This window comes from Onychostoma macrolepis, chromosome 24 (assembly GCF_012432095.1).
Source record: "Onychostoma macrolepis isolate SWU-2019 chromosome 24, ASM1243209v1, whole genome shotgun sequence".
NCBI classification, from domain to species: Eukaryota; Metazoa; Chordata; class Actinopteri; order Cypriniformes; family Cyprinidae; genus Onychostoma; species Onychostoma macrolepis.
In genome coordinates this window covers 5,882,960-5,907,294 of record NC_081178.1, presented here as the reverse complement: position 1 = coordinate 5,907,294, position 24,335 = coordinate 5,882,960, and the positions used below count along the sequence as shown (strand labels likewise).

Here is a 24,335-nt window from a genome sequence, read left to right as displayed (position 1 = left end):
TCCCGTTGTATTTTTTACCGTCTCTTTTAAGCTTGCGGAGCTCCCATGATGTCAGACTCAACGTAACGTCTAAAGAGAGCCTCTCAACGCCGTCTTTGTTGTTCTTGCTCTTCGTCTTTATGTTTTGTGACGATAAACAAGTAATGTGAGGTGTGTATGTGTGTATGTATGTGTATGTGTGTGCGCTTGCGTGAGATAATACATTGTGCATAATGTCGTTAATAACGTCATGAAAGGCAGTTTTAGTCCCGTGCCGTTTTTTTTTTTTTTTTTAACAGACGTTTATCTGATGCAAATAGCGTCGTGCAGCATCGGTACATTCCTCCCGTAACATGTATCCCGTCGAAATGAAGGGGCAGCATTTTAAGCTAACTTACAGACTCTCCATTGCCGTGTTTTCTCGTCTTTTGTATATAAAAGGAAAAGAAGATAATTAAATCATAATGAAATGCATGCAACGTTTAAAAGACCCCAGATAATTGGCATTCAGATGCCAACAACAATTCCCTCATGTAGCCTAAGAAGAAAACATTGTGTTTTGTGGTAAAACATAGTCAAATAGATAGATAGATAGATAGATATGCAAAATTTGCAGGACAAACTGAATAGGAAAACTGGCAATTTGTAAAAACAACTGCAAAGTTATAGCCACAACAATATGGCACTTGTGAATATAGCTTCATTTTTTCCCCTCTGTGTACCACAAGTTTTATTATTTGCATTCATTTTTAATTCATATTCTGTTTTATTATTAGCATTTAGCATTGTTATTTTTCTTTGGTTCACCACCCACCAGTTCAGATCCTAGTTAATTGGCGATTTGATGTCAAAACCATTGCCTACATGGAGAGAGAAAAATATAGTGTTCTATAGCACTAACAGCATTCAAATGAGCCTTTGTAAGTGTTCAAATTAATATAAGTAGCAATAAGTATAACTTCTATATGCATGCTTGTGGTTTTTCAATAGAATATGAGAAAATATACCATTCTGCTGTGATTTTAACAAGCATGACACTACTATTTACAGTTTCAGATGGCACATAGGTCAACAGATCGATCAATAGTGTAATATTTAGTTTGATACATATTGAGAATAAATTTAGCAATGTAGGACATGGTCAACCACAACATCTCTATGCACAGTGCTATGTTGAGGCTGAACAAACCATGCATAATACAGGCACTGCGATGGAGTTTGTAAGCTTATCATGCCTGACCAGGTAGAACATGGGAGACACACTGCAGAGAACATACAGCTGAGGTTGAGGCTGATAGGTTGTTGCAGTGCTGGGCTTAGTTTTTTTTTTTTTTTTTCCTGAAGTTTCCGGAGTCTTGAGTTGCCCTTGAGCATTTACTCTGATGGCATTGGTCCAAAAGCCTTTTTTGAGGACCAAGCCAAGAAAAACACGCACAGCCTTGGACTGTGCAAATACATCCAGTGGTTTGATATTTTATTAACTTATTGCTAGATGTGAAGCACTGATGACCACCCACAGCTCATTAGCTCAACCTTCACTTCGCCAATAACCACAAGTCTCATTAGAGGCAGTAAGATGCACAAATTGTTATGAGCGCTAATACCATACTGTCAGATTCAATCGCTAACGTACGTCGCTTCGAATCCTGGAGTCAATGGCAGGAAAACACACTGGCCAGAGCCGATGTTTATCACGCAAGGCATTATTGGCCTGCTCAAGAATTCCTCAGCAACCTCCACCTAGTGAAATATTAATCAATAAATGTGTATGCATTATTTATCAGCTGATTCAGAGCATTCAAGAAATCAGGCATCATTCAGCGGTGCGTGTGCTGCAGTAAAATAGGAAAAGTATAAATATCAGGATAGAGGGAAGCGCATTCTTTTGTGCTTTGTGTGTACATTGTGTTCGCTGACAGATCATACGTTATTGTATTTGCTCTGTTGGCTTTATTACAATGCTGCAGCCCAATCCCACGATTCTTTGTTTTAAATCAAAGAGTGACTGGATGAAACTGTGCAAATATTTGCAAATCTTTTTGTAATGAAATTAACACAACGTCTGACAGCACAACTAGAGCGCACGCTTCTTATTTCAGTTCATCAGAGCAGGCTTTATGCATTCTAATCTCTATTGTTCAGAGTCTTCAACCAGATGAAGTTTGGCGCTTGGGAATATTTCTAGGCAATTATTGCAGAAATGCAATGATCTCAGCATATGCTTACATAAGAGCAAGTTTCAGCACTAACAGTCTGAGCTGCCTAAGAACACAGCGGGTGACACAGTGGCTCTTTGGTCAGCGGCTTTTATTGTTTCATGGTACTTTGAGTTTATCACCGCGTTTGAAATAGAAGAAATTTCTATAACGCAATTCTCTGCATGGCCAAAGCCCAGTCAGTGGCCTACATGGAGTAGCCGGATGTTTTTCCTGCGCTGATTTATATGCAATATGGAATTCATTTCCTTTATTGCCACATAGGTGGATTCTTATTTTCTAGGTTGCTGCCTTTCAACACAGTGTTTACTATAGTTTAAGAACAGATTGATGATTCATTTTTAGAAATGCGTGCCTAGCACAGGCAGATGGCTTCTTCTCCGTAGGGGTGTTTTTGTTTGTTTTATTTTTTATCTTGCTTACCAAGTTTCTTTTTCTCACTTAAGGGAATTCTTCATTTCTTATTGTCACTGACCCCATTTTGCTCTTTTAAGATTAAAGAAATAGTTCACCCAAAAATTAAAATTTGCTGAAATTTTACTCACCCTCAGGCCATCCAAGATGTAGATGAGTTTGTTTCATAGTCCGAATGAAATTTAGCATTACATTACTTGCTCACCAGTGGATCCTCTGTAGGGAATGGGTGCCGTCAGAATGAGAGTCCCAACAGTTCATAAAAAACATAGTAATCCACACTACTCCAGTCCATCAATTAACGGCTTATGAAGTGAAAAGCTGTGTGTTTATAAGAAACAAATTCATCATTAAGGCATTTTAACATTAAACAATGGCTCTATAATAACTCTATAATAACACTTCCTTCAGTGAAAAAGTCCACCCCCTGTTGATCTCTCATATCAAAATCCACTGACATATTTGTTTAGAACTGTTTTTGCTTGTAAACAGTGCTTGATCTATGCATATTTCTCTCCTGATTCAGACACGATGACTTCTTCACTGAAGACAGCAATATTATAGATAGAGGACTTGTATTTTAGACAGAAGCAAAAACATATTAATGATAAATTTTTTCCTTACAAACATGCAGCTTTTCACTTTATAAGATGATGAACTGGAGTCATGTGGATTAGTTGTGGATTATTGTGATGTTTTTATCAGCTGTTTGGACTCTCATTCTGACGGCACCCATTCACTGCAGAGGATCCATTGGTGAGCAAGTGATGCAATGCTACATTTCTCCAAATCTGTTCTGGTGAAGAAATAAACTCATCTACATCTTGGATGGCCTGAGGATGAGTACATTTTCAGCAAATTTTCATTTTTGAATGAACTATTCCTATATAGGTATGGGTTCTCTTTAAAGAAAAGGAATGTTAAAAGCATCACTTTTGTAAATCACTTTAAAAAACCAAACTAATTTAGCTGTTTTCTTTTTTGAAAAATAGGTGGCCTGTGGGTTCAGGTTGTTCACTGGTGGAGGACGAAAAAAGCAGGTCCAGCCGACTTAGATGAGCAGCACAAAGTGTCACGCATGCGACAAACGAGGGCTGCCATCACCTTCACCTCCCCCTCCACATGGCATTGAGATCAGCGGGGTGATGTTTCCAGAGCTGACTACTCTGTATTAAACATGGATGCCGGCAAACACGCTGCAGTGAAGAGAGAGGGCTTGGTCCTATGTCTGTCTGAAGTAAAAAAGCGTACGTATTAAATGTTAATAAACGACTGCAAAGACACAAGCCTGAAGGCATCTCCCTAGAGCAGAACGAGCAAAGCCAATTATGTCCGCCAACTCAACCTGCACCACTGGACCATCATGGGAAATTACAATGACTTGACCCTTCGATTGTCATTTAACTTACACTTCCTTAATGGACTCATAAAATTTATCTTATCTGTTAATGGCCTATTAGTGCCATGAAATAGAAGCTTGAGGGAAAATGCGTCCAAAATGCACCAGGAAAAAAATATGTTGAAGTTTCTCCCACAGTTCAAACTGAGACATTTATTCCAAACAAAAACATATTTTGCCGGTCACTGATCTTAATGTAAAGATCACAGTTTCCAATCAGTTTTAACCATCTAAATAATCACTAACTTACCCATAACATGAGTTTATGAGTCAGTGTGTAGGAGAGCCCAGGTTTGTGACATGCAGTCTCTTCTGTTTTTTTTTTTCCTAGAAAACAAAAAGACTAAAAATAAGACAAATAATTATTATATAATAAATTAATATTAAATAATAATTATTAAAAATATACAATGGTAAAAAAAAAAAAATATATATATATATATATATATATATATATATATATATATATGTATATATATGTATATATGCACATGTGAGCCTTATGCAGTAAAATATTTGCAGTTAATTGTATTCATTATCACTATTATATATATAACTATAATCCAACTATTTATCTATCTATAATTAAAAAATGTTTTTGTGATGATTCACTGCAAAATAGATATACAGTCTCAAATGGCTATTTTGTTGAATGTTTGCTGCAAAATCAGTAATTTTTTGTTGCTATGATCAATTCCAAGATCCTATTGGGACTGAAGTCATAATCTTTCAAAATGAAGAAGGATTTAGAGGATCTGGGATGTGTAGCTTGCATCAGTATTGCTTTAATAAGTGTTACCTGGGGCAATCTAAACAAATAACCTTAAAAACCAGAGGATGGGGTTGGTGAGATGTGGCCACACTGAATGAATGATTTATAAAAGCTCACAAAAAAGAAAAAACAGCACAAGCCAGTCTTAACACTCTTCTGAAGTGCGTTCTACTTGCAGTGCAGTGCAGCAATTGACTTGTCCCTCCCTAAACTTGCACCTTCGATGGCGTCAAGACAATTTGAACCTTCTGCGAGCAAATCCTCATATTACATTCAAGACCTTCTCAGCCCGACAGCCCCTCCAGATGTCTGACGCTTCACACCGCTCTCGTATGCTTACGCTGATGCACGCTTCTGCCCAACGCCGTGCTTGGCCCTGAGATTCAACTGAAAGACATCGTGCTCTTAAGCTTGTAAATTAGAGTGCTCTGGTTATGACAGTTTTCATCAGACGCGTCACACTAAATTGCATGTGAAATGTGCTTGATGGTCTTCACTTTGCTCCTGGTGGAGATTATTCCACCCCAGTGGATTCTCTCTCTCTCTCGATTGACCCTCCAGTGCCTCTCTATTCTTTCTCTCTCTCTATCTTTCGTCTTCTCATTCTGCCAGTCTCTCCAGCTTTGCCTTTTTCTTTCTGACAGATGCCATTCTTTGCTCAAGGAAACAGGTGACCCGCTCTCTCATGGCTCTGCCAATCAAACAGTGAAAGATGTGACAGATTTTTTATCATTATTAAATTATTTACAGCGTTTTGACGAGAACTGTAGTTCAATTTAACTGTTTAGATGTACAACAAATAGCTGATAGCTTAATATAAAAAAACGGCAAACAACAGTGCTTACGTTACGAAAGATGCAGGATTTTCTCCAAATTTGACATCAATAAAGATCACCAAAGACCTGCAAACACATAAAAAGGTCTTAAGGTGTTTACATGACCTTATTTAACCATGCATAACTAGTGTAAGATCATCCATGTAAACACACTGAAATATTTAAACTGGGCATCGTTTTGGAAGCAGCTTTGACATCAGTGATTGTTTGACTTGAATTAGTAACAAATGCCACGGCAGGGCTGAGAAATGCATTGCTCAATGCTCTGTTGGCACATATCTGATGCAAGCCTTACTTTGATGTGCATATTAGAGACCATGGGAGCAATGTTTCTCAGAGATTCGAGAAAATTGAGATCCTAGCAAGCAGATGTGTTCACATTCCTTGTGGGAATCATGCAAGACTCTTTCTCCACTGACTTTTAAGCGTAATATACAATTTCTGGTAACTTTCACGTGTTTTATAGTCTTTGCTGGAGACGTGTAGGTGTAATTAACTAATTAGTTGGTAGTTGCTCCGTGCATATCCTGCCTCATAAACCAATGAGATTGCTCTTTTAATTGAAAATAAACAATGAACGGCAGCTGCTGGTTTTAAAAGACACTCGGATGTTTAATTTCGAAGATTTGAATGCAGCTTGAAGACTAGTGGGATGATGCTGCAGTCCATTCAAAGTAGGATATTACAACTTGATCCCTTTGACTTCCGAACATAAATGAATTTCATTGTCTGACGCTTAGAAGATGATGTATAAAGACACGCGAACGCCACTGTTGACTCTGCAGGTGTTCATTCATCAACAAAAGAAGTCTCCTGGCAACCAAATTGCTATGCACGTGTACGATTATCAACAAAGAGCTTCATTTACTGTGTGACTCCGCAAACGTTTGCTAAACAGATTTTGTTGTCGGATTTCGTTTGCCTGAAAGTGAATGCTTATCATTAACTGCATGCATCTCTCTGGGTACAACCGTGTTTGCATGTATTTTTCTGCCTCTCTCTTTTGTTTCTTGGCCAGAACAACTGTTCTAACACTATTTTAATGAAACCCTGTGAAAATCTAGTAAACTAAATGGAGCCATCTGGGTGTTTGAAATAATTTTTAATAACAATCACTCAAACACTGTTTTGGGGTAATACTAAAGCGCCTCTCGTCTGGTACAAGTGCCTCTGGGCTTATTGGATTTCTGTTTTCTGTAATTGGCACAGTCTTTTGGTTGCAACTCTCATAAAGGCATATCATATACTGTAGGCATATCAGTGCTTTTGGTATGAGGTTTGTAACCAATCTCTCCATTGACAGACACGCCACATACTGATTAATGCTGGCACTAAAACATGTCTGTACAAATCCAATTTGTGCAATTAAATACACATTTCAAATAATTTCTTACTTTCAGAGTACATGCACCATGCTAAGGCCAACTGTAGTTTGATTAACTTGTATAGATGCTGGACGAAGCCAAGCTACAGGTACATTATCTAGGTCTTTTCGTCCAACTTCTTGAAAAAACAAAGTCTGTGTTTCCCAAAAGCATCGAATGCCAAAGTACTGTAGATAATAAAAATAAAAAACCGCTGGCAACAAAGGCCTCAATACAATCTACTTAAGCTAACAATGCTTTTGAGGAATTGAAGCCTAGACTGGTACAATTTCAGGCTAAAGTAGTCGCATTAAAAGAAAATAAATGAATAAAATAATAATAATAAATAAATAAATCTGCTTCAGTCTGACTGAAATTGAACTTTTAATGTGCATATACTGTAAATGCATTACTGTTTTGTTTTAATATGGTCTTCCAAACTAGGGTTATTATAAAACAAAAAACGTAAAAATAAAATAAACAAACAAAAATCGCTACTTGAAATAAAATAAACATTTGCATAAAATATAAAAAATTTAACTTATTTTATAAGTTAACTAAAACTGAAATACAAAATAAAACTGTAATTACCGTAAAACAATAAAAATAACAAAAATACTAAACCTTTAACTATAATTAAAATTAAAACAAAAATGTCAAAATAAAAACGAATTAAAAAATATAAATAAAAACGGTAACACTTTACAATAAGGTTCATTAGTTAAACATTAGTTAATGTATTAACTAACATGAACTAACCATGAGCAATACATTTGTTACTGTATTTACTAATCTTCGCTAACGTTAGTTAATAAAAATACAGATGTTCATTGTTAGTTCATGTTAGTTCACAGTGCATTACCTAATGTTAACAAGATTTTAATAACGTATTATTAAATGTTGAAATTAACATTAACAAAGATTAATAAACGCTGTATAAGTGCAGTTCATTATTAGTTCATGTTAACTAATGTAGGTAACTAATGAACCTTATTGTAAAGTGTTACCATAAAAACTATAATACTCAATCTCAGTGATATTAAAATTACATTTTTTAAAACTTGTACTGTATAATTACCTGTCCATAATTTAAATGATATTTTATTTCTATTAAATAAGCCACTGAACATTCAATGTATGCAGTTAAACTTCCCAGTTCATGCAAACTTTTATAGCAGCTCATGTAGAAGACTACATAAATATCATTCCCTTGAATGGACACTGGATGTATAGTTCATTATTAAAACCCCACGCATAGGTCTTTCCCATGATTCACTTGGCTGGGCTTATGAAAATGGCTTGTAGAGATGTAGAGACTCTCACAGAGATCTACTTTATGAATAAGCCTGTATATTATCAGAATGATTCTGGCTAAAGGGGACATGATTATTGAAGTATAGGAGCTTAGAGTTCAGCGAAACCTATTTCCTGAACAGATGAACAGGCTGCTCCATTTTTTTTGTTGGGCGTTCAGGCTCGGCTGATTTGGTATCTACTCCCATACACTTTTCAAACGGATGGCGCACAGAAGCGCATCATCAAATCGTCAAGCCTGCAGATTGGGAAGTGCATGTTAATTTCCCTGAATAAATCATTCATGACGAGTTACGTGAGCTTTTGACCTCTGGTGTGCGAGAACATGTGGCAAGAGTTCTCCAGCAGGCAGCAGAATCCACCGCAGAGACACGCAGAACAAAGCCATGCATGATGGGCAGGAGCTGTCAGAGTTTCCTCCATTCTGAAAAAAAAAAAAAAAGAGAAAGAAATCTGCAAATCTTTTTACGAGCATACTGTAAGCTATCTGTGCTGAAGGAGCCAAGTTGTCAAAGCTCTTCTACATAATGTCTGTAATTTTCTACTTTAACAGCCCATAAACAGTCGAATCAATCTCAATTAGCAGCGTTGAATCTTTTATTAGTTGGCACTGTCCATGAACAGGCTACAAAATTGGGTCAAAACTCCTAAAGTACTGATTTTGTTTCAGTAAAAGTTCAATTAAAAGTGTCGCCTTGAGAAAATCTTGATTCTCAGGAGGTCTGACTACATTATTTTTTATTAAATTAAATATATATATATATATATATATTATTACATTTTAATAATTTGATTTTATTATAAAATAGTTCTATTTACTACACATTAATATAATACAATATAATAAAGTATTAACATTTCTTTTATTATTTGGTTAATGGGTTAGCCCCTTATAATAACAGAAAATATAATAAAATTCTCATAAAAACACATGAGACAGTAAAGCGTAGCATATATTCGCAGAGAACGTGTCAATTATACTGAGGGAGGATCCTTTAATATCTTCATAGTGAGGAAAATCTCCACATCCCGAAGTCTTCAACACCTCATTCTCAGGCTTATTACTCGAGAACTGAACTTAATGACTGTAAAGCAGAAATACGTGAGACTGTGTGAATAGTTAGAAATTGAGTGAAAGATCCCTGTGAAAACCGACTATAAAAAGGCTCTGAATAAGCTTTGCATATTGTGCTATATTTATTAAAGGTTCTTGATTCTCTGCAGCACCACTTCTCTTCTCATCAGGAACCGTATTTGCAGTTTTGGGTTCTCGAGTTGCTCTGAGGTTGCTCTTTTGTAGCTGAGGATGAATGTTTCAACTTCATCTCAGATGGGTCTCCTAAAAATCTGTAGGAAAAATAAAGAGAGGCACCATTGAGACAATTGATGTACACTTTTAAAATAAAGGTTATTTATTGGCTTCTGGTTTAATGAAGAACCTGTGACATCTATGGAATCTTGGATGCACACAATGTTATTTATAGTTGTTCTCCATTTAATCTCACTTCTTTCTAGGAGAAACAACTGAGACATTAAAGGCGGGAAAAACTTCCCACTTGAATGTATGGAAAACAACAGCTTGGACATGCATCGCATTTTCTGTTTTATAGAAGAAAGCAAAACAGGGTCACAACAACATGAGGGTGAGTAAATGATGACAGTTTTCATTTTTTGGTGAACAACATTGTTTTTCATGCACTGGTCAATTTTGAGATTTGAAGAAAAAAATTCACATTTAATTATTTATTTTATTACATTTAATCTATTTGCATCTATAGATAACAATACATATTGTATCTTTGAAGGACATTTTCTCAAAATGTGTTTTTCCTCATGCACCTGAGCAAGAAACCTTCACTATACAGTATTCTTTAGATTTTTTCAGAGGGGTTTGTACAAATATAATTTGCATGATTCTATACTGTACAACATTTTACTCCTAAAACATGGTAAAAAATGTATTTTCTGGCTGTTGAGAGAAGTTTCTGATTTCTGAAATGATAAAAAGAGATATCCAAAATCCCTTCTGTAAAAACCTTTGACTCTAATATGTCAACAACATGTATTTTGAACCTGGCTTTATTCCATGTTTATTAACTTTATGCAAATGTTTTTATGCATATTTAATTAGAAAATGCCTCATTTGCATATTTTAACATTTCTGCTTGTATTACAAAAAAATGCCTGCAATTCTTAATGTAATCAGTCAACTAGGGAGATATTGCGATATCTATTAGTTAAAAATTCTTACCCTATTCACCTCGGCTGTCTTGCCTCGAAGCACCAGCACACTGACCCTCTTCTAAAGAAAGAAAAGTTCTTCGTTAGGCTAAGACGATCTTTGGGGTTCTAATAGGAGCGTTTGTGGATTCTGTCAACGGGCCGTTTCTTCTCTGTAGGGTGCGAGAGGCAGGTGGGATGGGGGAGGTTGGGTGTGATGGTTTGGTCATGTATCCTTGCAAATTTCTCCACTCAGTGTCAGTGGGCTGTAAACGATGCCAGCACGCATTTCATCCCATAAATATTTATCACATGGAGCAAGAGAGAAACCGAACGGGGGGAAAAAAGTAAAAAGAAAGAGATGAAGTGATGAGGATTCTGCTGGAAGAGTCCTAGAGAGTGAACGCTGTTAGTTTGTCATGCTCGGGTGGGCCGGGTCCCTGTAATTACTGTGTACGCTCAGCAGCGCTCTGAGAGAGATGAACCGGCCACAGCCAGATGGCTGCAGACATCAGGGGGCCGCAGAATTCCACACGCTCTTCTCTCACACATGGTCCGGCATTATCCAAAACAAATTGGACTGGGCATTATGGTGTCAATTAGGAAACAAAACACTAGATGTTCTTCTAAATATCATCACGGCTAATATTGTTTTTCTTAAGTGTCTCCCACCAGTTCTGCAGACAGTGAGTACTCACGGACTAATCTTGATCAACATATTTGGAGATTGGCTGTGAATGGATACAGATATGTCGAACTCTTAAATGATTTGTCTGGAATAACAGCGAGTGCTGAGTCAGTCTCTGGGGTTCAGTAAAATAAGCACACATTCTATTTATAAAGAGGTAAACACTCTACACATCCAACAGCCCGACGGAGCTCAGACAGTACCAACCTCACATGTCAAATTAATTGAGCTGGTATACCGAGACGCTTGTGGGTGGTGGAATAGGTTTGCATCAGATGCAGCTTATGTCTACATGCCTAAATGCTTGGTGTATGAAGACGCATATAAATATACTAAATAATGAAACCAGCACTTTAAAATGATGAGAAAGTTGATTTAAATGGGAAAAAAAATAATAGTATTTTTTAAAAATATATATTTATGATTTTTTTATTTATTTTAAATATTAAAAATATGACTATAATATATTGCAATAATATTATAAGTAAATGGAAAAAAAATATGTAATATAAAAATAAATGCAACAAAATTGTTTCATATTTAAATATGCTATATTTGCAATATTATATACATACACATATACATGCACACATATAAAATTCTTTGGTAACACTTTACAATAAGGTGTCATTTGTTAACATTAGTTTATTAACTAACATGAACTAACAATGGATAATACATTTGTTACCCTAATTATTAGAGACCGGACGCTAAAGACAGGGAAACACAGGGCTTAAGTACTAGAACTAAACGAGGAGTAAACTAGATGATTTAATAACACAGGTGGAAACTAATGAACAAAAAAAAAAAAAAAGGGCAAACAGGAAACTCAACAGGAACACACACACACGTGACAGATCACCCCCCCCTCCCGGACGGTGTATCCCGAGGGAGGGTGAGCACCCTGGAGGCTGGTGCAGGACGGGGACACAGAGGAGCCCTCCAGGGCGGATCAGGCAGACCCGGGAGCCATGGTGGATCAGGAGACTCGGGCGGCCATGGTGGATAGCCTCCATGGCCTTGGCCCAGCCACGGGCACATGCCCCCGACCAGTGTTGGGCACGTTACTTTAAAAAAGTAATTAGTTATAGTCACTAGTTACTTCTAACAAATAGTAACTGAGTTACATCATTATAAAAGTAACTAATTACCAGGGAAAGTAACTATTGCGTTACTTTAAAAAAAAAAATCAAATGTCAAATAACTTTGGATGCCCCCAATATTAAATATGTTAAATTAATGAAATGGACACTAAAAAGAATAAATTATTATTATAAAACATTGTACGTTAATCTACACTACACACTAGTCAGTCAAGCATTATAATATAATATTATGATAATTTAATATTATATGATGATAGAACTTCAGTAATTAGAATAACCAAGTATGAATGCATATTTGTCATCAATATAAAACGCACTAAGGATCAATGAGCTGCTGGGTTCATGAATATTAATCACGTTGTCTGCGTTCGCTCGAATTGATTTGCTGAAATCAAAACAGGGACGATAATAGGTGAGCGCCAGCCAATGAGATTGTCGTTTGCGCATTAGTTCCGCCCACTACCCGAGAAACCGGCAGTTCTTAAAAGCTGAAAAATTATTATTATTTTGACAGGAAAATACAACAAAGAATATCGTTTACATGTAGCGCGTCAATTCTGCATGTTATGAAAGACTCTCTTGCTCTGTATCTTTCTTTGCGTGCGTGTATGTGAGAGAAAGCGACGGTGAGTCGTGTGCCTTCACACTAGAGTTTATGGTGCGCATCCATTCAGATGAACTGAAAAATTAAATTAACGCCACATTTTATTGTCAGTAAGGGTAACAGCGTTGTAACGGGGGAAACGGTCATTCGTTTGATTACTCGTTACTGAAAAAAATAACACCGTTAGTAACGCCGTTTATTTATAACGCCGTTATTCCCATCGCTGCCCCCGACACTAGAGCGAGCTCTGGGGCTGGAGCCGAGACGGGAGTGCTTGAGTGAGCCGCAGACGGCGGGCATGACTTCCCCGTGGATGGCGGGCTCGAGTGAGCCGCGAATGGCAGCGGGCTTGACAGCAGAGCTGCGGCGGGCTTGAGTGGGGAATGGCGGACGGACTGGACGGTGGGCTGGTTCTGGATCGGGGCCGAACACTCTCCAGACACCGGAGGATACCTTCCCTCCAGCTCAGTCCAGTGGTGTCTGGGAGGTCCACGGGGCGATGGTAATTGGCCCTGATCCAGAACAAGGAATTCAGTGTGGCGTCGTCAAGCCCCGTCCACACATTAGCGGGAGATCTTGGCGGGCCAGGGCGGAAAACCGTGCGGCGGTTTCCACTGCCGCGGGGAGAAACAGGGAAAAACAAAAGATTTTTCAAAAAACGGGAAAACAAAACGGGGAAAAGGAGCGCTGCTTACTATTTTGTTTCGGTCTCGGTTTCTGTTTCTGTCACGGGACATGGTTGTAGTAAAGTGCCCGACGCAGGAGTAAACATAAATATTCTTTAATTCTAACTTCAACACAGAGGACAGGAGAATTCATAGGCATCAATGCACGTATTCCTTTAAATGAACATCAAACCGAGACAAAGAACATACAGAAACAGAAAGCTTATAAAGACAGGGAAACCAAAGGAGCAAATGAGATGATTAAATAACTCAGGTGATCAGAATGAACGATGATAAACTAATGAGAACAGGAACTAAACCAACTAAGGACAAACAGGAACTCAAACACGTGACAATTGTAATGTGTTACCAATACTTTAATATACCAATACTTTGTACATTAAATTAATTACATTACAATATTGAATTATTATTGAATATTCTGTTAAATATTGGATATAATATATAAAAGTTTTTATATTTAAATGTTATATATTATACTTTATATATCAAATATATTCATATATATTTTTAGATTAAATACTTTAATATACTAATTATACTGATTTGTTCAAATGAAATGTTTGTTAAATATTAACAATAAATACAAATACAATTAAATTTGTTAAATACAAATGTATCATCCTAAGATTTACCATTTCTGTTTCTAAATACTTTAATTTATCCTTTATAATTGTAAATAGAAATGAAAATGCACATTGTTTACATATTATTTTTATTTTAATTAATACATTTAAACATTTTAGGAATTTTCCTCTTTGATTTGATGTACCATAATCTCAAAGAGCCATTAAAAGAACAAAAAATATTCAACCTCTTATTATTTTGAACTTATTTTATCAATAAAACAATAAACTTGGCCTTGGCTGCACTTTTTGCATGAGCCAGTGTTTATAAAGAAAGCTCTAACTACATAAAATAAACTAAATTAATAACTCCACACTTGTTTTGTTTTGCATTTGTTTCAGGGAATAATATTGCACCTCCTGCACAATGAAATATAAAGTCTTATATTGTATTTTATAAAAAAAAAAAAAGAAAATAAAAATAAAATCATCTATATTTTAGCTGCATGAATGGATGCAAAAGTCTTGAATTTTCAATTACAAGCATCTCTTTTTTTAATTCTGGCTTACCAGATCTCAGATCAGACATCAGTGCATCATACTGGTGCAAATGATCCTGTTCTCAGCATTTTCAATTTAGTTCACCTGCTGTGAGAGCTTTTATTTGTTAAATGAATTTTAACCGGCTACAGTTTGCAAAGCAATGCACAGTGCTGGATTCCTGCTGCTATGTTGAGTTAGGTAGTTAAGGTCCCTCTCTCTAACAGCGCTTGTTAAAAATCAAACCTTCTCTAAAGAAAGCTGAAGTCCCAGCATTCCTCCTGCTGAGGGGCAGTTACCCACACCAACTCCTCTCTACATCTTCAAAGGTTCTGCCCTTAACAAACAGCAAACGTGCCGCTCGGGACACTCGTCCATCAGTATGCCACTTCATTAATGAGCTTCCCCTAATTTGGCCTTGTGTTCCCAAAACTCCCTTAGTCCTACAATCCAGCACAAGCGATTCTGTTATGAACATGTTTTGTGCTCTTATCGCTATTGTCATATTTAAAGGGATTTGTGCTCTTTACCTGACAGGATTAAGGATTATGATACATTAAACGTATCCCTATATACATGCTGATAGTGGGATTTCCTCTCTGTGAAACACCTCCACTTTGGTTATTGAATTCAAAAGGACGCCGATTAACATGCCGGTGTCAAATGGGGCCACCAACAGAGCACAGAGGAAGGAGAGTTTTTTTTTTTTTTTCATTCAATACAGCATCCTGATACTTTCTTCAGTACCATTTAAGAAAACTTTATGGATTCAGGTAAAATTCTATCAGCTACATTTGTGCTGTAATATTTATGACAGAAAATACTTTTCACTCCTCCCTCAACTAAAATAATAAAATAAATAAATAAAATAATGTACATTTTTACAAATTGAAAGTTTGACTTACTGACCTTATCTGTGTAAATTTATAACCAATCTTACAACTTCGCTGTCAAGATAATACAAAGTAACTTCACAGTATACTAGAAAGAGATATTATAACACTGTCTATAAGTCCAACTCCCAGAAATTAAGTAAAACATTTAGCAATATGTGATTTGTAATTACTAGAAAAGTAATAAAAAATAATAATAAATTAAAAGACAGACAAATACAGACAAAAATAAAGTTAAATAAAACAAAATAAAAATCTTATAATTAAATTAAAAATAAAACTTAAATACTATCGCCACAAAACTTATAGTATATATAGTATATATATATATATATATATATATATATATATATATATATATAGTATATATGCACACAGATTAGGCTCAATCAAATTAAAATAAATAAAATAAAAACATTAATATGAAGACATTTAGACATTTGATACTGTCCAAATAGTACATTGTAAATTAAATTTATTACATTAAAGTAATTTAAATAAATAAAATAAGTTTAAATAAATGTAAATACAATTCATTATATATGAATTAGTCACGTATGTGTTTATATACATACATATGTGTGTGTGTGTGTGTGTGTGTGTGTGTGTGTGTGTCAAGTGTCAAATTTGGTAAATCATGTAACTTTACAAGATGTAAAGTGTTTACATGTTCAATATGTTCATACAAGTCCAATTTCTAGAAATTAATTAGGTAATACAAAACCAGAATAATTCAAGTTCTTGTCTGTTAACACTTAACTTTTTTTTTTTAAGGCAACGGGTTTCCTCAGTTTTTTTAAGCTAAGTCAACATATCACTTTTTACAGTATACTGTAAACATAAAAACTGAGAAATCAGAGAATCGAATGAAAATCATGTTTTGGTCATCCACATTATGGCTCAAATGCTGCTGATAGAGCTTAATATCTCACATTAGAGCTGCTGCTGGGGTTGAAGCAGGTAAACTGAAGCTTGTATCAGCGCTTTTCTCTCTCTGTCCTGCCCTGCTCATGCAGTGAAACCCCTCCTCCTCCCCATCAGGTACTGCTTCAACCCACCTCTTCAGGTGCGCTCCGGAATGCCAATTTATTGTCCCCGTGCCATACTGCGATTGTACAAATTCATTCTGCTTCCAATTAATTAGGAAGAAAGAATACTGGAGCGAAAAGCAACTCCTGAGCATGGGATTAATTGAAGTCAGCCACTGACACGCAGCATTTCTCAAAATAACTCGCAATGTCACATTCTGATGAGTAAAATAATTGGATGTAAGGACTTGAAGTAAACAAACGGGGGAATGGATATCACAACATTTCCATGGAAACTACATGACAAAAGCAGGACAGGTTGCCAAAACAGTGTCGCAAAGCCGGTTTCCGCTCTAAGGCTTTTATGTCCGCCATCATCAAGCTAATTGCTGTATCTGTGAGCTAATGTTCCCATTCAGACGTCCCTATAATAGCCCTTCACTGTGGCAGTCCGGGGGGAAAAAAAGAGACATTTGCAAAGACATCATTAGAGACAGGAAGAATACTTCATGACCTTTGTTTTCTTGATACCTTCAAGGCCACTTCATATAATTTATTATGTATCCTATTGTTTATGCTTTTTTATAATTGCTTTTAACCTTGTGGACTTGAAATAATAAACTCTCTTATACTTTTTCATACTAGTTGAATTAATGCATATTAACAGTATCCAAAATTGTATACATTCCAAAATACATATTTTTTCAGAACCAAAAAATGTCATACATCAACTGATTTATTGTGTTAAACAGCATTCTGTAGTGGAAATGGCATTTTTAACAGTTTTAGAATAAAGTAATTTCACAGCTAGAATTTTATGCATCCTCAATATGCACTTTTTGCATTATTTGACAAAATTACAGCTTGCCTGGAAATTACTAATAATACAAAATGTTTAGGTCATATTTACCTTGATTCTTCTTTGTTTTCTTCAAACATAATGTCTCATATTTCACCTTTCACCTTCTTGATAACCAAGTTCTAAGTAAAAACATTTTTTAAATAATTTAACTTTGATAAAAAATACAATGATAGAAAATACAACTAAACTTTGTGATCTAAATTATGATTTTTAAACTCCAGAATCAAATAGCTATATGAATTTCCATATACAAAAACAATCCTTTTTTTTTTTTTTTTTAATTTTCCTGCCAATTCGATTCACAAGAAATTTTGAGAGAGCAATCTTTGATATCATGCTGGATGAAATAAAACAATCTAGGTGTTTAACAGCTTCAACCTAAAATATTCAGATCTTAAAATAATATTTCAATAATTTAACACATTTGCATAGTAACAGTTCTCTGATGTTGGTTAACGGTCACATGACATGCAAGCACATAAAATATTAATAAAATATATTAATAAAATGTTTTTAGCAAGTGTTTTTTACTTGATTGTTGTTATTTTAAAATTTTAAGTTTTCATTTTTATGATTTAATTATCAGCTTTTCATCAACTCATGAATCCCCAGAAGCTCGCAATCCTCAGTTTAAAAAATTTAAGCAGACACATTTTTATGTGTATATCCCATCATAATGGAGTGATCTGTATCTTGTGAGTGCAAAGTCCAAACCTCATAAAATTTGGTACACATGAAAAACAGGACATTCTTAGGATTCATGACAAATTTAATCAATTTCTGATGTTAGGGGGCGCTATAACTGAAGAAAAATCCAAAATATTCAAACTGTCTTATCCTAATTTATCTATAACAACAGCATCAGCAGGTTCTGTTCTTCAGAAGTAGCCTTTTTGTTTATCTTCTCCATCCTGATAACTGCCTTTCGCTATAATACCTTGTGCATTCTGGAATCTTCTCCAGGCTCGCAACCTGGACTCCTCCTGCCGGCGTCACTGCTCCAGTTGTTCGCAAACATATGGTGCACAGCGCGCTTCAGAAGGAAGTAAAACATCCACTCTTGGAAATGCAGCCTCACTAATCACCGATGCCTGGTCGGGGTTCTCAGCGGCTGGTAAAGTGGCAGGTCTGCGAGTGTTTTGTCTGATCAGAGGAGCATGAAATTGGTCCAACTGAAACAAAGTGGAGATTAATTGGGCGTGGCTACACAATATTGTTCCGCCAAGTTTTAATATCCTCATTTAGGGGCTTTTAGCCTTGCTGAGCTTCAGAACGCGTTAGATGCGCACACTTTAAAAAGACTAGATTTGGTTAAATGGCAAATGCTATGTAAGGAATTAAGTATTTATGGGTTTATTCTCTCAGTTCAACCTTCCCTCTGGAGTTCATTACAGTAACCACTTTATTACTTCCCGGTGACATCAGAAGTGCCCTTCTGCCATTTAAAGTGCTCTTCACTCTATGCATTCCGTCATTGTTGAGGGCTTTTGGTTGCCATAGAAACATGCCATGAAGTGAATTTTATCAATGTTTCTTTAATTTAATTTTATTTTATTTTTTCTTTATTCAAACATGTTACGCTTTACTAAAGAGCCTCCATCCTGAACTAACTGATCAAACAAGGTTATAGCTACTGTCAGTCAACTGTGGCCACAAAGTGTTCGGTTTATACTAGTCTGAAAGACTCTCTGCGAGATGATTATATTCATATATTCCATAAAATGAAAATCTGACAAAAATTGGTGCCCTTGATTGATGCAGTGAGCCACTCGTATCCTCAAAGCTCACTCACAGCGAAAAATGGAAGACGCCTGACATTGCTTTTCAGTTATTCATTTTAAATCAGATTTCCACCTTCCCACAAGTCTCTTCAATGACTGTAAGCAGGTGGAGGTTTTGTCCTGACCTGTGTGTTAAAGATGCATTTCATTAATTCAGTTAATAAACGTTTAAAAATGCTAGGAATTTTGAGGTAGGTGGTCTTGAAATTCATTTAGCCTTGGGCAATTCAGTCCTCGGTCGCTTAAGCGAGATAAAACACAACCGAAGAAAAAAATAAAAGACGTTTTAACAGTTTGTTAGGTCTTTATAGAGCATCTGTTGCTACAGTTTCCACAAAAATATTAAGCAACACAACTGTTTTCAACAGTTCAAGAAACATTTCTCAAGCAACATATTAAAGGGTTACTCCACCCCAAAATGAAAATGTTGTCATTATTCACTTACCCCATGTCGTTCCAAACCCGTAAAAGCTTTGTTCTTCTTCGAAACACAATTTAAGATATTTTGGATGAAAACCGGGAGGCTTGTGACTGTCCCATTGACTGCCAAACAATTAACAGTCAAGGCCCAGGAATCTATAAAAAACATCGTCAGAATAGTCCATCTGCCATCAGTGGTTCAACCGTAACGTTATGAAGCGACGAGCATACTTTTTGAACACAAAGAAAAAAAATAAAGACTTTATTCAACAATTTGAATTATTATTCAGTCAACCATTTTGGAGAGTATCCACTGAACGCAAACTGCGTACGCTGTTCTGTGTCAGCCGCACCGCACAGATACGCTACTTTTCTGTGCCTTGAGAGTGTTAATTGTGTGGCAGTCAATGAGACAGTCACAAGCCCTCCGGTTTTCATCCAAAATATCTTAAATTGTGTTCCAAAGACAAACAAAGCCTTTATGGGTTTGGAAGGACATGGGGTAACTGATTAATGACAAAATTTTCATTTTGGGGTGGAGTAACCCTTTAACGATTTCTGAAGGATCATGTGAGACTGAAGACTGGAGTAATGATGCTGCAAATCAGCTTTGCATCACAGGAATAAATTATTTTTAAATATATTAAAATTAGTGCTGTCAAAATTAACTCTTTCCCCGCTGTTAAGAGACAACGCTTCCCCGCCATTGACAAGTTTTTATGCCAATCTGTGTTCTAGGTGTATTACGGTAAGAAAAGCCCTAGCGTGTGTCCCGAATGAGTTACGAGACTTCCAGGTCTTTAGGGTGCGAATAGAAGACGATCGACATAAATGGAAGGATCAGAGAAAATGTAGATCATATATAGATCATATATGTAGATCATGCTTTGACCATTTTGAATCTGATCGGGACGAAGTAGTCAGTGAGAGAGAGATGCCTTTACAGACACAGAAACATCTCTAGTTGTAACCGATGACCCGTCAATCTGAATAGAGGGATGTGTGTGTGTGTGTGTGTGTGTGCGATCTATATAGATATATCTATCTATCTATCATTCTGTCTATCTATATACAGGTACATCTCAATAAATTAGAATGTCGTGGAAAAGTTCATTTATTTCAGTAATTCAACTCAAACTGTGAAACTTGTGTATTACATAAATTCAGTGCACACAGACTGAAGTAGTTTAAGTCTTTGGTTCTTTTAATTGTAATGATTTTGGCTCACATTTAACAAAAACCCACCAATTCACTATCTCACCAATTTAGAATATGGTGACATGCCAATCAGCTAATCAGCTCAAAACACCTGCAAAGGTTTCCTGAGCCTTCAAAATGGTCTCTCAGTTTGGTTCACTAGGCTACACAATCATGGGGAAGACTGCTGATCTGACAGTTGTCCAGACACCCTTCACAAGGAGGGTAAGCCACAAACATTCATTGCCAAAGAAGCTGGCTGTTCACAGAGTGCTGTATCCAAGCATGTTAACAGAAAGTTGAGTGGAAGGAAAAAGTGTGGAAGAAAAAGATGCACAACCAACCAAGAGAACCGCAGCCTTATGAGGATTGTCAAGTAAAATCGATTCAAGAATTTGGGTGAACTTCACAAGGAATGGACTGAGGCTGGGGTCAAGGTATCAAGAGCCACCACACATAGACGTGTCAAGGAATTTGGCTACAGATGTCGTATTTCCTCTTGTTAAGCCACTCCTGAACCACAGACAACGTCAGAGGCGTCTTACCTGGGCTAAGGAGAAGAAGAACTGGACTGTTGCCCAGTGGTCCAAAGTCCTCTTCAGATGAGAGCAAGTTTTGTAGTTCATTTGGAAACCAAGGTCCTAGAGTCTGGAGGAAGGGTGGAGAAGCTCATAGCCCAAGTTGCTTGAAGTCCAGTGTTAAGTTTCCACAGTCTGTGATGATTTGGGGTGCAATGTCATCTGCTGGTGTTGGTCCATTGTGTTTTTTGAAAAGCAAAGTCACTGCACCCGTTTACCAAGAAATTTTAGAGCACTTCATGCTTCCTTCTGCTGACCAGCTTTTTGAAGACGCTGATTTCATTTTACAGCAGGATTTGGCACCTGCCCACATGCCAAAAGTACCAAAGGTTGGTTAAATGACCATGGTGTTGGTGTGCTTGACTGGCCAGCAAACTCACCAGACCTGAACCCCATAGATTGTCAAGAGGAAAATGAGAAACAAGAGACCAAAGAATGCAGATGAGCTGAAGGCCACTGTCAAAGTAACCTGGGCTTCCATACCACCTCAGCAATGCCACAAACTGATCACCTCCATGCCACGCCGAATTGAGGCAGTAATTAAAGCAAAAGGAGCCCCTACCAAGTATTGAGTACATATACAGTAAATGAACATACTTTCCAGAAGGCCAACAATTCACTAAAAATGTTTTTTTTTATTGGTCTTATGAAGTATTCTAATTTGTTGAGATAGTGAATTGGTGGGTTTTTGTTAAATGTGAGTCAAAATCATCACAATTAAAAGAACCAAAGACTTAAACTACTTCAGTCTGTGTGCACTGAATTTATTTAATACACGAGTTTCACAATTTGAGTTGAATTACTGAAATAAATTAACTTTTCCACGACATTCTAATTTATTGAGATGCACCTGTATGTGTGTACGTGTGTGTGTGTGTGTGCGCAAGGCCGTGTGTGTGTGTGTGCGTGTACAGTATATGTATGCATATGTATGTATGTAGCCTATATGTGTGTGTGTGTGTGTGTGTGTGTGTGTGTGTATAATCATATGTTTGTGTGTGTGTGTGTCTGTGTGTGTGTCTGTTTGTTCTGCATTTTTCTCAGTTTTTTGTCCAAAATGTTGTATTTTTGATGAACCCCATCTGTATTCATATGGTGATAAAACATGAACACATGAAGATAGAATAAAATAGTTTTTTTGTTTAAAAGCAGAGGCTTGGTTCTTTATTTTGATATATAATATGTTCTTATATTCATAGCAGAAAATATTCTGAGGGCCGTCAAATTTAGGTGAAAATCATCAAAAATGCTGGCGGTGGCTGGCAACTTTTTAAAAAAATGCTGGAGGGGAAAGAGTTAATTAATTACTCTTAAAGAAATAGAAGTCAAAACAACCTAATAACCAGCTGCTGTGATGTCTGTTCATCAAGAACAAAAGGAAAAAAAGGAAATCGATAACTTTTATAGTTTTAAGGATTCATCTGTATTTAGTTTAGAATTTAGAGTTTGATAACTTTATTCAACTTCTGTATATTTCTACTGAGGGGCACAGGTAGATAAATATGACTTTTCTTATAATGGGTTTATGTGAAGATTGTTTTAAGTTCACCTAAATTAGAAGTTATTTTTAAAGTCTAATAAATGTTCAAATTGATAGCTCTTAATTATAATATAAAGTTGAATGGCTATAGTCAATGGTTAAATATTAGGGGGAAACGTTTTTATAGGGAAATCAGTATTCATTTGAATCAGTGATACTGGCCTTCATTCATAAAAATAAAGATGCCATTAAACAAATATAAAAAAAATATACTGTCTTTATGTTGTTTGTACATTAATTTGAAGATTGAATGTGAAATTATTGCAATATAAAAGTATATTTTAAAACTTTAATGTTAGGTGGGATTAATCGCGATTAATTTCAGAAAAATGTGTGATTAATTAGTTGTTGTTTTTTAATCGATTGACAGTACTAATTAAAATATAAATCAGCTGTTTAAAATTGTAATATAATATTTCTGTATTTACTGTACACTGTAAAAAATGACCGTGATTTTAACGGTAAAAAACTGTGAAAAAGCTACGGTAAAAACCTGTTAAATGGTTAACGGTAAGTTCCCCTAATATATACGGTGAAAAACTGTAATAGACATTTCAGACAATTTTACGGTGAAATACCACTTTTGGAAGTGAAAAAGAATGTAAAATTTACAGGGAAAAAACATAAATTGACGTTCCCAGAATTCCCTGCATTGCATTTCAAATTTTGTTTGAATTTTATGTTTTTTCTTTGAAATAACTAGGTTTCTTCTTAGTTTTTTCTTATCAGTTATGTTTATTAGGATTGTATGTTACATCTAATGTTGTTAAATTAATGTTTATTGCATATTTCAGTTTAATGAGTCTCACCATGATGGTGTTTAGTGCTTGTGTGAATGACACTGTGCACCTTTTATATGTTATTATTTAAAAGCTGCTTGTGATGGGCTTTGGTTCATCATGTGACTTTCTCATCACCACCTGCATATGGTGGTTATCAGTGTATTTCAAAGGTACAAAACAGATTTCAGTATTTCAATAGGTTGTTATATTAACATTATATCAGTTAATGAAATTACGGTATTTAACTGTAAATTTAAGTTAAAACTGTAAAACCTAAAACGTTGCTACCGTATATTTTACGGTAGAATTTTGGCAACCACAGCTGCCGTTTTTTTACCATAAATTTTACGGCATTTTTTTTTACAGTGTATGCTTTAACAAATACATGCAGACTTGGTGAGCATAGACGACTTCTTTCAAAAACTCAAGTGTATAAGCATTATTGTTAGGATAATATTTTTAATTCATTATTTTCCTTTCCTGTTTTGAATTCCGGAGCTGTTTGCTCCTTTAAAAAGTCATTTCCATGCTAAACCACCCACATCATGTA

The 24,335-nt window shown here is 35.9% G+C and overlaps 1 long non-coding RNA gene across 2 annotated transcripts; it reads left to right on the top strand.

Annotated features, from left to right (window-relative positions):
* The first annotated feature begins 13 nt into the window (after positions 1 to 13).
* LOC131533182 (uncharacterized) lies at positions 14 to 19,704 on the top strand. Of its 2 annotated transcripts, XR_009269063.1 has the most exons (4): positions 14 to 150; positions 3,602 to 3,856; positions 9,810 to 9,937; positions 18,451 to 19,704. It is a non-coding gene; the product is annotated as an uncharacterized LOC131533182 (long non-coding RNA). The 2 variants fall into 2 exon arrangements; XR_009269062.1 differs by lacking the exon at positions 18,451 to 19,704 and having other exon boundaries at positions 9,810 to 12,167.
* The last annotated feature ends 4,631 nt before the right edge of the window (positions 19,705 to 24,335 follow it).